This window comes from Alosa pseudoharengus, unplaced genomic scaffold (genome assembly GCF_046254945.1).
Source record: "Alosa pseudoharengus isolate Yale_2024_CS ecotype anadromous, Long Island Sound unplaced genomic scaffold, YU_APseudo_1.1 YU_APseudo_1.1_scf_12, whole genome shotgun sequence".
Classification (NCBI taxonomy): Eukaryota; Metazoa; Chordata; class Actinopteri; order Clupeiformes; family Clupeidae; genus Alosa; species Alosa pseudoharengus.
This window is the reverse complement of record NW_027468587.1, coordinates 14,387,889-14,399,509: the sequence shown is the minus strand read 5'-3', so window position 1 is coordinate 14,399,509 and position 11,621 is coordinate 14,387,889. Positions and strand designations below refer to the sequence as shown.

The window sequence follows — 11,621 nt, the reverse complement described above, 5'->3', positions numbered from 1 at the left end:
TGCGTGTGCGTGTGCGCGTGCGTGTGCGTGTGCGCGTGCGCGTGCGCGTGCGCGTGTGCGTGTGTGTGTGTTTTCTAAGATGGGGATAGTCTCATTTGCGATAATAGTCTCATTTGAGTCAAGCAGACTAGGGGCGGGGGGGTAATGGTAGATGACTGTGGCGGATAGGTGTTCTGGGTTTTTCCGAGGTCAGTGGCGGTGTTCATCTCGGCTGGCCAGGTTTTATGGAAAAGGGCAGGCGGTTCAGCAGGAGTAGAAACGTGATCCTTTGCAGCGCGGGCAACTCAACTGGTCGCTGGCGCTCGGAGTGACCACTGAGGGAGGAAGGGGGGCTGTGTCTGTACTCTGCCTTGGATGATGGGGAAAGAGAAGAGAGGCAGACAAAGTATGTATGTGTGTATGTATGTACATGTGTATGTGTGAGTGTGTGTGTGGGTTGATATGAGAGAGTGTGTGTGTGTGTGTGTGTGTGTGTGTGTGTGTGTGTGTGTGTGTGTGTGTGTGTGTGTACAGTATGAGAGAGAGAGAGAGAGAGAGAGAGAGAGAGAGAGAGAGAGAGAGAGAGAGAGAGAGAGAGAGAGAGAGAGAGAGAGAGAGAGGAGAGAGAGAGAGAGAGAGAGAGAGAGAGAGAGAGAGAGAGAGAGAGAGAGAGAGAGAGAGAGAGAGAGAGAGAGAGAGAGAGAGAGAGAGAGAGAGAGAGAGGGTAGTTAGCAAGCCTTGGGAATATGCCCAAACAGAGGTGTTGATATCAGTCTGGAAGTAGAGAGGGAGGAAAGTAAGGAAAAAGAGAATGTTAAGCATGAAGAATGAAAGAAGAAAGGGAGAGGCATCAAGAGAAAGGAAAAAGCAGAGAGAGAGAGAGATTGCAGTGTTTGTCTAGCTCATGCTAGATTCTTCCATTGGCTCTTCAAAACTCCCACTGACGCGCCTGTCCTGCCAGCATCTTCCCACTCACAGCCCATGTGCACATCTGCCCCAGGGGTTTAGCAGACCCCAGGTGGGGGCAAGACAACCCCAGCCCTGCTTGGACTCGACCCCCCCCCCCCCCATCCCCCCTCTCTCACAGCCTTTGAACTCGCCAGTATTAAATTAATCATGGACCAGAGTGGTTTGATTAGCCCCTAATAAGCAGCAATCACGCTGTGGCCAGCAAACAATGTGACTACCTCATAACGGGAGGGTGCAGTTTTCATTGTTTCCTAATCTGCTTGCTTCCTTTGTTTTCTCTGCCTCAGGAGGCCGCAAGGCCAAATAGCAGCCCAGTGAGTAAATGTTGTGGTTGACGTTTAGCTCGAGTACCTGTGAGGCCTTTTTGCCATCCTGACCGCGTTGGTGTTTGTCTTAACCTGAGGCGAAGCTGAGTTTGTTCTTTCCTCTCTGCTGCAGAGCCATTAGTTCATTTGTTATTGTTTGTTCTCGAAAGGGAAGCTGCAACTCTATCAGAGTTGGGTCAACCTCATGTTTTGAATAATGTACTGTCAGTCTTTTTCGCTGCCATGTTGTGGTCAAAGGCCATTGGTTTTATCTGTCTTTCTCTCTCTCTCTCTCACTCACACTCTCTCTCTCTCTCTCTCTCTCTCTCTCTCTCTCCCTCTCTCCCCTCTCTCTTCCCCCTATTTCTATCCTCTTATCTGCAGCCGTGACTCAATAGCACATACTGGAGCTGTTGACCCGGGACAGAAACCACTCAAATATGGCACAGAACTGGCACACAGTCAGATTTTCTCTGCCTCTCTCTCTCTCTCTCTCTCTCTCTCTCTCTCTCTCTCTCTGTCACATACACACTCTCTTCTCTTCTTTTCTTTCACTTCTTTTGTTCTGTCCTTTTCTAGGTTTGTTTTACTTACTATCCAGCTCTCCCTCCATTTAATTTGTCCACCACCTCCCCCCATGTATAGTTCCCTTCTCTTCTCTTTTATTCCCCCTCTTCTCTTCTCTTCCCTTCTCTTCCCCTTCTTCTCTTTTCTTCCCCCTCTTCTCTTTTCTTCCCTTCTCTTCCCCTTCTTCTCTTCTCTTCCCCCTCTTCTCTTTCCTTCTCTTCTCTTCTCTCTTTCCATCTAATGTTCTTTCACTATTCAGCACTCCGTCTGTCTAACTTTCTCTCACTGCCCCCCCTCTCTTCACCTAACATTCTTTCTGTCTCTTTCTCTTCTCTCACTGCCTGTCTCTCCCTCACTTCACCCTGTCTCTCCCTTTTCTCTCACTGCCTGTCTCTCCCTCTGTCTTGTGTTCTCTCTGTGGGTCTCTCAGTGTCAAAATGTCTCCAGAGTTCATTTCAGAGCTTGCCATTCCCATCCTCCATTTAGTGTTATGTTGTTTTACTTCAAAACGACTGTAGCAGAGGCTGTAAAAGTTTTATTCGTCTCTCCTTGGCAAGTGTTTTTCGATGGTTTTCTCATGTGTGTGCTGGAGGCTGAGATGTGCCTGATGAACTGAGGGGGTGAAGCGCAGATGCATCGCAGTGGCCCTGGGCAAATCCATTAAAGATGGAGGCCAGACGCTCCAAGCAGCAGCACAGGCAGCTGACTGCTACTGCTTGATACTGCTTGATTAAACCTATCATGTTCCCTGCTGCTTTTTTGTAAACACTTGTAGTTTTTTTGTACTTTTTATATGCTGTAATTTTTATCTCTTACAGTGTCGCTGTACTATTGTGTTGTACCCTACTGTGGGCCTGAGAGAAATGCCGTCTCAGTCCTCTGTCTTGTACATACAGTTGTACAGATCAATTGACAATGATGTTACTGATTGACTTTGACTTCAATCATGACTTCAATGATCAAATCGACCTCAGCAGCCCTCTTTAAACAAGCTCATTCAGTGTAAATACTCTCATGTGCAGGTGCTTGGGGGAGCAGTGCATGCTGGGAATCATTTGACATTTTCCTCTTGTTTGCGCTTATTTTTCTTTGCTCACGCTTGTCCTTGGTAATTTCTCTGTTAACTCTCACACAAACTAGACTAATGGAAATATGGATATGTTATTCCATAGTCCTGGTCAGTCCAATCCAAAAACTACATCCACCCTGGAAGGAACTGGTGTTTGACCTGTGCTCTGTGTGTCATGGAAGTGAGTACGTAGGCTCCCTTAAGAGGGCCAGGAGCAGAGGCCAGGAGGCCGGTTAACGTCACAAAGGACACACGTGGATGGCCTCGTGACACAGAGTGTTGGGCTTGGAAGGGGAGATGGGCAGAAGTATTTGCCCTGTCACCAACCCAAACGACCACCACTGTGTCCGCGTGGCAGAGACTCGCGACGTGCCAGACCAGCGTGCTTCGCTGTGCCAGCCTTGGAGAGGAGCGGGGGCGACTCGGACTACCAAGACCTGGCTGCGATGGAATGCTTTTGTCTTTTGTCATCCTTTTTAAATGGTCAGTCTAGAGGAGGGTAGACTACTAGAGCACGTCCACGTTGTTTTTGTTGTCCACATTTCAGGACTGTGTGTAATGCATCACTTAATTTAGTTTCACTGTGGGCCAGGAAGAGGGATTGAGAGGGGCTTGTCTTGGATTGCTCAACACCAGACTGAATGTGAGTGTGTGTTTGTGTGTGCTTGTGTGTACGTGGAGGGCAACGTCCTTTGTTATTTCATGTTCTCGTGTTGCGAAAGCTCTGGAGCTCGTGTTAAAGGCTTTTAAAAGGTTAGCCGTGCACTTTGGGCAATTTTTATGGAGCCAGCTCCGCTCCAGCTGAAAAGAGGGGAATGAGTGCGATAACATTCAAGGACTTGTGAAGTACATCTGCTAACAGCCAGTCCTTCAGCCTCCTCTCTTCTCCTCTCCTCTCCTCCCGGCCCCGACTCCTCCATGCTGAATAGGTCAGGTGTAAAAAGAGCGCCCTGAAAGCACTGCATTCAGGAGATTTTCTCTCCGATCTCGTGCTTTTTCTCCTCGGAGGGCACAATGGCGTCCAGCTCTGCTGGTTTGGTTGTTAATGGCCACTTGTGGTGATGTCCTGAATAAACGAGGCCATTGTGGTATTCCCCTGGAGCCCTGTGAGAACACCAGCTGGGGATGCCAACTCCGCAGGGCAGGGTAGAGTGGAGGGGAGAGAAGAGTGTTGGGGTGGGAGAGTGTGTGTGTGTGTGTGTGTGTGTGTGTGTTGGGGGGGGGGGGGTTGCAGGGACGTGACGAGCATAAACACTGAGTCATGTCACACATGCTTCCACATGCTTGCCAGGGAAACACACATAAAGACTTTGTCCCTCTCACTCATCCACTCTATTTCTCTGTCACACACACACACACACACTCTCCTCACTCTCTCTCTCTCTCTGTCTGTCTGTCTAATACACACACACACACACACTCAGACATATGCCCAGCGTGAACACAGAGCAAATGGCAAATGTTTAGACTGAGAGAAGCAAAGATGGAGAAAGAAAGAGAGACTGATTGAAGGATATTCTATCCTCAGACTCGATCCAATTTTAGAGAATGGAATAGACAGAGCGAGAGAGAGAGAGAGAGAGAGAGAGAGAGAATGAGAGAGAGACAGAGAGGGCGAGAGAGAGAAAGATAGATAAAGAGAGAGAGAGAAAGAGAGAGAGAAAGCTAAATTGTGATCTAGACAGATATCTAAACAGGACTGGGGGGAGAGAGGAGGTAGGGCCTGTGAGGAGGAGAGACGTTTTAATCTGCATCCAAATGGAAATTATCTGGGAATCTCAATCCTGGGATCCTCCTCTTAAGGAGGAGAGGGGGCCCCCTCAGTGCCGTTAGCCCAGTGTGGGGTTACACTTTCTTTGGGACGTGTCCATGTCTTGGTCTGCTATCTATAGACAGACGGACACCCGCGTCGGGTTACTGTCCTAGCCATCCTCCTGGACACATGGCAAGCAGCAAGGAGCCTGACTCAACCAGACCGGCGTGTGTTACGCAATGCTAGGCTAACGGTTGCATAATACGTGGCGGTGTTTGCTAAGCAATTATGGCGGTAATTGCTTTAACCAGCAATTATGCTCACCAGAATAAGTATCTAAATGCTTTGACAGCAACAGCTTTGTGATTATCTTAGCAAGAAGAATTGTAAATTTTGTCTTTTTTTGCTAGTCACTACTTTTGATTTTCACCATCAAAAAACCCTAAAAGCTATTGTCAGCCTTTTGTTTTAGATTTAATGCTATCCTAATGATCCATAAAGCCAATAGGTCTTGACATGGTTTATAGGTTTATGACATGTCTTGGTCAAAAATCAACTCTAATCATTTTAATGATATTTTGCTACCTGGTTAATTTGTCTAGTTCAGAATTATGTCATTCTTGCGGGGATTAGACTGAAGGATGTAGACCTGGGTTTAAACCACAAGCAAACAGTGCAGATGTTTGTCACACCCTACATCCATCAATGTGCCTGTATTAAGAAACACTTTCACACGCACACACACACTCACACGCGCGCACACACACACACACACACACACACACACACACACACACACACACACACACACAGAAACACACACACACACACACACACTCTACCTCTCTCCAGGGTTGTTTGTGCAGGATTGTTTGTCAGTCAGTAGCCACTGCTCTCTGGAACCCCATGCTGTTGCTGTGGGTCAGTGCTGCTGGGGTGCTGTTTGTCTATGCGTCACGCTAAACGATAACCCTGACTCTCCCTCTCAGGGGCTTTTTTCTACAGGATCAGGTGTGGGTCAAGCGCTTGGCCAGACCCTCCCCAACCCCCCCCCCTCACGGCTGTTAGCGTTATAGGATCCAGACCTAGATCCTTTGCTGTCCTGTGTACTGCTGCCTGCCTCCATATTTTCCAAACACACTTCCGCGCAGGCGGTCAGCACTTACTCAGCCTCCTACACAGCCTTGGTTGCTAGGTTGACAGGAAGTTCATGTGTTTGATGTGCTGTTGGTGTTTATGTGCTGTTAGATAACTTTCATCTGGCCTTAGGTCCAAGACTAAGGTTCTGCCAGGTGGGCCCACCCACTCCCTCTGACCCAGATGTGTGACCCAGGTTCTGGTTCTGCTCTGGATGTGGCCGTGGAATATTCCAGCAGGAGACAAGTGAGGTGTCGGTGGTGTCGGTGGTTGAAGCTCAGGCTGTGATTGGATACTTGCCGTGAGCTGTCAGTTAACCTTCTCGCTCACTCTTTCAAGAGTGTGTGTGTGTGTGAGTGTGTGAGTGATAGATAGAGAGAGGGAGGGAGGGGAAGAGAGAGAGAGAGAAAGAGAGAGCGAGGGAAAGATGAGAATGAGTGAGAAAGTGACTGGAGGAACTACAGTTTAGCAGACATTCAACAGCAGTTTAAAACATTACATCATAAAATGAATTTCTAGGAAACTGATAAAAAAAATCAAATTCACTGCTTAACACTGATCATTATTGATTTTCTCCTGATGTAATGCTCTGATTGATTCATGATGCTGATTTAATTTGTTTTGCTGACAGGAGAATAGTTGGAATGGCTTTGCTTTCAGACTGCAAACCTTCAGGGTATTGTGCAGACCTGTCATTTCATCCCATGCTTTCCATAAATAAAGGCACATTCCTAATCCTATACGGTATGTCAAAGACACAGTGAGCTGTATTAGTGAGGAGGTGTGTGTGCCAGAGCTGTTCCGTTGTGAAGTGACCACAGTCTTCTAAATCTCTTCCTATAGACGCTCAGGCCTTCCAACGAGTGAGTCCATTTACGTTTCCATGGACTGACCCTTCCAAAGCTTGACCCCGTTCTCTTCCCCCGAATCACGTCCCAGTTTCCCTCCCTTCCCATGGTGCTTTGCCAGAGCGATTGACAGGTGCTGGATGGCCCCATAACCCCCCTGGTCACTGGCAGCAAACACTCACAGAGAGCGTTCCACATGCCGCACGCTGACCTTACATTAATCCTTCACTCTGCCCACAGCTGTGCAAATGCCAAAGGGACTCTGGGCAAACCTTCTACCAGCGGCGCACATCCAAACAGGGTTAAGGGTGTGTGAGTGTGTGTTTGTGGAAAAGAGGGAGGGAAAAAAGAGAGTGTGAATATGCGTGCGTGCAAGTGTGTGTACTTCCTCTCTCTCTTTAGGGCACCACATATAGTTGCCGACATGAGTGCATCGACACTTTCTGTGGAAAGGTTTTGCCTGTGGTGTGCGGTGTCAAATAGAAAACAATGGAATCTACTGTAAGTAATCAAACGTTGAAAGCAGACTGTATCTTGTCGGTGCCAATATGCAGTCTGCTTTTCTCTGCAGTGTGTAAAGTGGCCTTTGCTGCATGTCTCTGATGGTCCACTGTCTAAGTGGCCATGGATCACCATGGCTGACCACCATCCTCCTTCCCCCCAGTTCCACCCACACTCATTCTCACATTGTATACTTTCAGTCAGTCAGTCAGTCAGTCAGTTTGTCTGTCTGTCTGTGTGTCTGTCTGTGTCTGTCTTTAACACCTTCTGCTCAGTCTCTTAAATCCTGATTCTCTTAAACTCGCTCTCTCTACTGTTCTGATTCTCTCTCTCTCTCTCTCTCTCTCTTTCTCTCTCTCTCTACTGTTCTGTTCTCTCTCTCTCTCTCTCTCCTTCCTCTCTTTCAGTTCAGCTCAGAGGCTACATCTCCACGGTAACTACAGGCATAGTTGTGTTGCCATAGCATAGCCCCCAGTAGCACAAGGGTCTCAACTGAACACACAGGAGAAGACGTTATTGAACATACAGTAACATACAGTAACACATGAAAAGGCCAAAGGGGACACTTCTGGCACTCCATACAGAATTGATGATTCACATCCACATACATAATAACTAATGTACAATTATTCACATTGCATGTTTTTATTTATTTATTTATAATTTTACTTTTTCTTACTCTACACATATTTACACTCTTTTGGACTTTGCTATTGTGACATGCCGGCTCGATGCATGAAACATGAAAGGGGAGGCCACACGCTGATTCCATAATAATGAAGATAATTTATTAATTAAAGGTTAGTTTAACAGAGACTAAATGATAACGTGGTGTAGTGCAAGTCAGTATAATGGAAGGAAACCAAAAGTGTCATGCAAAATCAGTCTAGGGGTTTAACAACCGAAGGACAACGAAAGCCAAATGCCAGGAGGAGGAAGCCGGGCCTGGCTGTTGTGGACGCAGGGGATTTATAGTCCTGCCAATCAGGCACACCTGAACACCAACACCTGCTCAACAGGAATAGAGAGAGAGAGCGGTAGAGAGCACAGGCACACCAAACAGGGCGGGGTCTAAGACCTGCCAATATTCGTCACATATCCCCCCCCTTAAGACAGAAGCCTACCTAAATGGGATTCTGTACATACTGTAACATCAAACATCCCTTTCACAAAACACATAGACCATCCCAGTCCCAAATACCAGGACATATACAACCCACTCACCCATCACCGTGGTCACATCCACTCAACACTCACTACTAGGGTCAGATGTAAACCCCACCATGCATACTCTCACCACTCCTCACGCTCACCAGCCACCAAACCTCCTGACCCACAGCAATTCCGGCGCCTGGAAAAGTAATCTAAGCGGGACAGGAGCAGAGATACAGGAGAGGAGAGAAATGAGTGAAACAGACAATCAACCTATCCCACCATACCCAGGCCGCGGGACAACGCATCTGCCAAAACGTTATCCACGCCCCGAATATGGTGAATCTGTAAGTCATACGGTTGCAAAAACAACGCCCAACGCATCAGGCGTTGATTCGGATTCTGTAGTGAATGTAGAAAGGTCAGTGGATTGTGATCTGAGAACACGACCACTGGATGAACTCCCCCACCCACATATACGTCGAAGTGCTGAAGAGCCCACACCAAGGCCAGCGCTTCTTTCTCGATTGTCGAATAGTTGAGTTGGTAGCCATTAAACTTTTTTGAAAAGTAACAAACTGGACGGTCTATACCATTAACATCTGATTGTAACAGCACTGCACCTGCCCCAACTTGGCTGGCATCCACATGGATTTTAACCGGACAGTCAAGCTGGGGAGCAGCCAGGACAGGCGCAGTGGTGAGCAACAGTTTGGCATTATCAAAAGCGCGTTGGCACTCGTCAGTCCAACAAAATTGAACCTTGCCCTTTAACAAATTGGTGAGGGGTGCAACCACTGTGGAAAAATTTGAACAAAAACTCCGATAATATCCGACCATGCCTAAAAATCGCATCAACTCTTTTTTTGTTGAAGGAGGTGGGAAACTGTCAATGGCCATCACTTTGGCCCGTACCGGTCGTACCTCTCCCTGCCCCACCACCTTCCCCAGATAAACCACCGTAGCCTGCGCAAATTCACATTTCGCTAAATTTACGGTAAGGTTGGCCGCCAAGAATCTCTCAAATAACGCCGCCAATCTAGACAAATGTGAAGGCCAGGTATCACTCACTGTTACAACGTCGTCTAAATAAACGGCGCAACCCTCAAGCCCCGATATTACACGGTTCATCAAGCGCTGGAAACTTGAGGGCGCGTTACGTAATCCAAAACTCATAACGTTGTATGAGTACAGGCCCGACGGAGTGACAAAAGCAGAGATCTCCTGCGCCCTCGGCGTTAACGGGATTTGATAATAACCTTTGAGTAAGTCACACTTTGTAACAAATTTTGCTGAACCTACACGGTCTACGCAGTCCTCTATCCGAGGAAGTGGAAAGGAGTCGGGCTTCGTTACCATGTTCACTTTGCGATAATCTGTACAGAATCTAAACGTACTATCTGGTTTTGCTACCAGTAAGCATGGTGACGCCCAACTAGAATACGACGGTTTTGCCAGACCATTTCCAAGTAAATACTGGACCTCACCCTCCAGAATTTTCTGTTTGGCTGGTGGAACGCGGTAGAACCGCTGCCTTATTGGATCAGCCCCACCAACGTCTATATCGTGCTCAATAGCATTCGTGCATGTCGGTACATCGGAAAATAATGACGAATAGGATAAAATCAGGGATTTTAATTCACCCCTCTGTTCATCGGACATATGACCCAAAAGGCCATCAAGATGTTCAACATTTCTGAATTTTTCAGACGTGGCAACAGTAAACAGTCGTCAGGGCCACCCTCCTCCTCCCCCTCGGCTGCCACCCTCAGGGGAGGAGAAACCGTACCCCCGACTGCCAGAGCAGCAGTCTTAACCTCATCTCCATCACTTCGGGACGATGGAGTGTAATACCGTTTCAATAAATTTATGTGACACAGCTGAGACGACTTCTTTCGATTTGGTGTAGCAATTAAATAATCCTGCTCAGTGACTTGACGAACCACAGCATAAGGGCCCGAAAACCGTGCACGAAACGGTGAGCCAGGGATTGGCAACAACGCCAATACCTGGTCCCCCGGAGTGAACAGTCTTGCCTCTGCATGACGGTCGAAAACTTTTTTCATCCGTGCCTGAGATTTTATCAGGTTAGTTTTTGCACACTGCCCAGACAAAAACAACCTGCGACGGAAACCATGAACAAAATCAATGAGGTTAACTGGAGGGTCCGATTCCTGCAAACCATCTTTTAAAACGGACAGTGGACCGCGAACCTTATGTGCAAATACTAATTCATTCGGACTGAATCCCAGACTATCCTGCGAGACTTCCCGAGTTCAGATCCCGGACGAGCCCCCATATGTGACATGCCGGCTCGATGCATGAAACATGAAAGGGGAGGCCACACGCTGATTCCATAATAATGAAGATAATTTATTAATTAAAGGTTAGTTTAACAGAGACTAAATGATAACGTGGTGTAGTGCAAGTCAGTATAATGGAAGGAAACCAAAAGTGTCATGCAAAATCAGTCTAGGGGTTTAACAACCGAAGGACAACGAAAGCCAAATGCCAGGAGGAGGAAGCCGGGCCTGGCTGTTGTGGACGCAGGGGATTTATAGTCCTGCCAATCAGGCACACCTGAACACCAACACCTGCTCAACAGGAATAGAGAGAGAGAGCGGTAGAGAGCACAGGCACACCAAACAGGGCGGGGTCTAAGACCTGCCAATATTCGTCACACTATTTTGATACATTTCCGGTTAATTGCTCAGCCCTGTTTCCTAGGCAATGGATGTAGGCCTCAGTGCTGTGCTGTGCTGTGTACTCCTTTAGTCTGCTGTGTACAGGCCCCAGGGCCTTAATCGGATCGCCTTCACCCCGAAACCCCGGGCCTGACCCCGGCCTGACCCCTCTTAACTCCGTAATACTACAGGATGTCTCACGGAAAAGCTTTTCCCAATCTCCGTTAACAGAAACGCGACACCAGCTTCCTTCTGGATGGACCTCATTCTGGTCCGGGGGGGTCTCAGCACACCTTTTCACAGTCCCGGAGTGTTTGTATTGATTTTTAATGGAGTTTTCCATGTTTATATATAAAAATAACCCCGGGGAATTTTCCACTGTTTTCCAGACCATCAAGCATGACACAGCACATTACTGCTCTGTGAGGCTAGAGTCTCAGATATTATGTGAATCAGGCCATTTGTAAGAGCCTTAGGCTGGTAAACTAGAGCATAGGCCCAGCTGCAGCTTACAGGACTTCTCTTTTCTGCTGTTTTTTTTTCTTTTCTTTTCTTTTATGAGACGTGTTTTTCTCCATCCTTCACATTTTCCCTCTCATTCCTGTCTGATGTTACCAGCGTTCGGGACAGTTTGACTCGTGGCTTAGTTTCCTGTGT

At 47.5% G+C, this 11,621-nt stretch overlaps 1 protein-coding gene across 1 annotated transcript in view; it reads left to right on the top strand.

The window, feature by feature from the left end:
• The window catches only part of me1 (malic enzyme 1, NADP(+)-dependent, cytosolic), a 113,794-nt gene that overhangs the window by 60,885 nt on the left and 41,288 nt on the right, over positions 1-11,621 (top strand). The gene's annotated exons all lie outside the window — the stretch shown is intronic.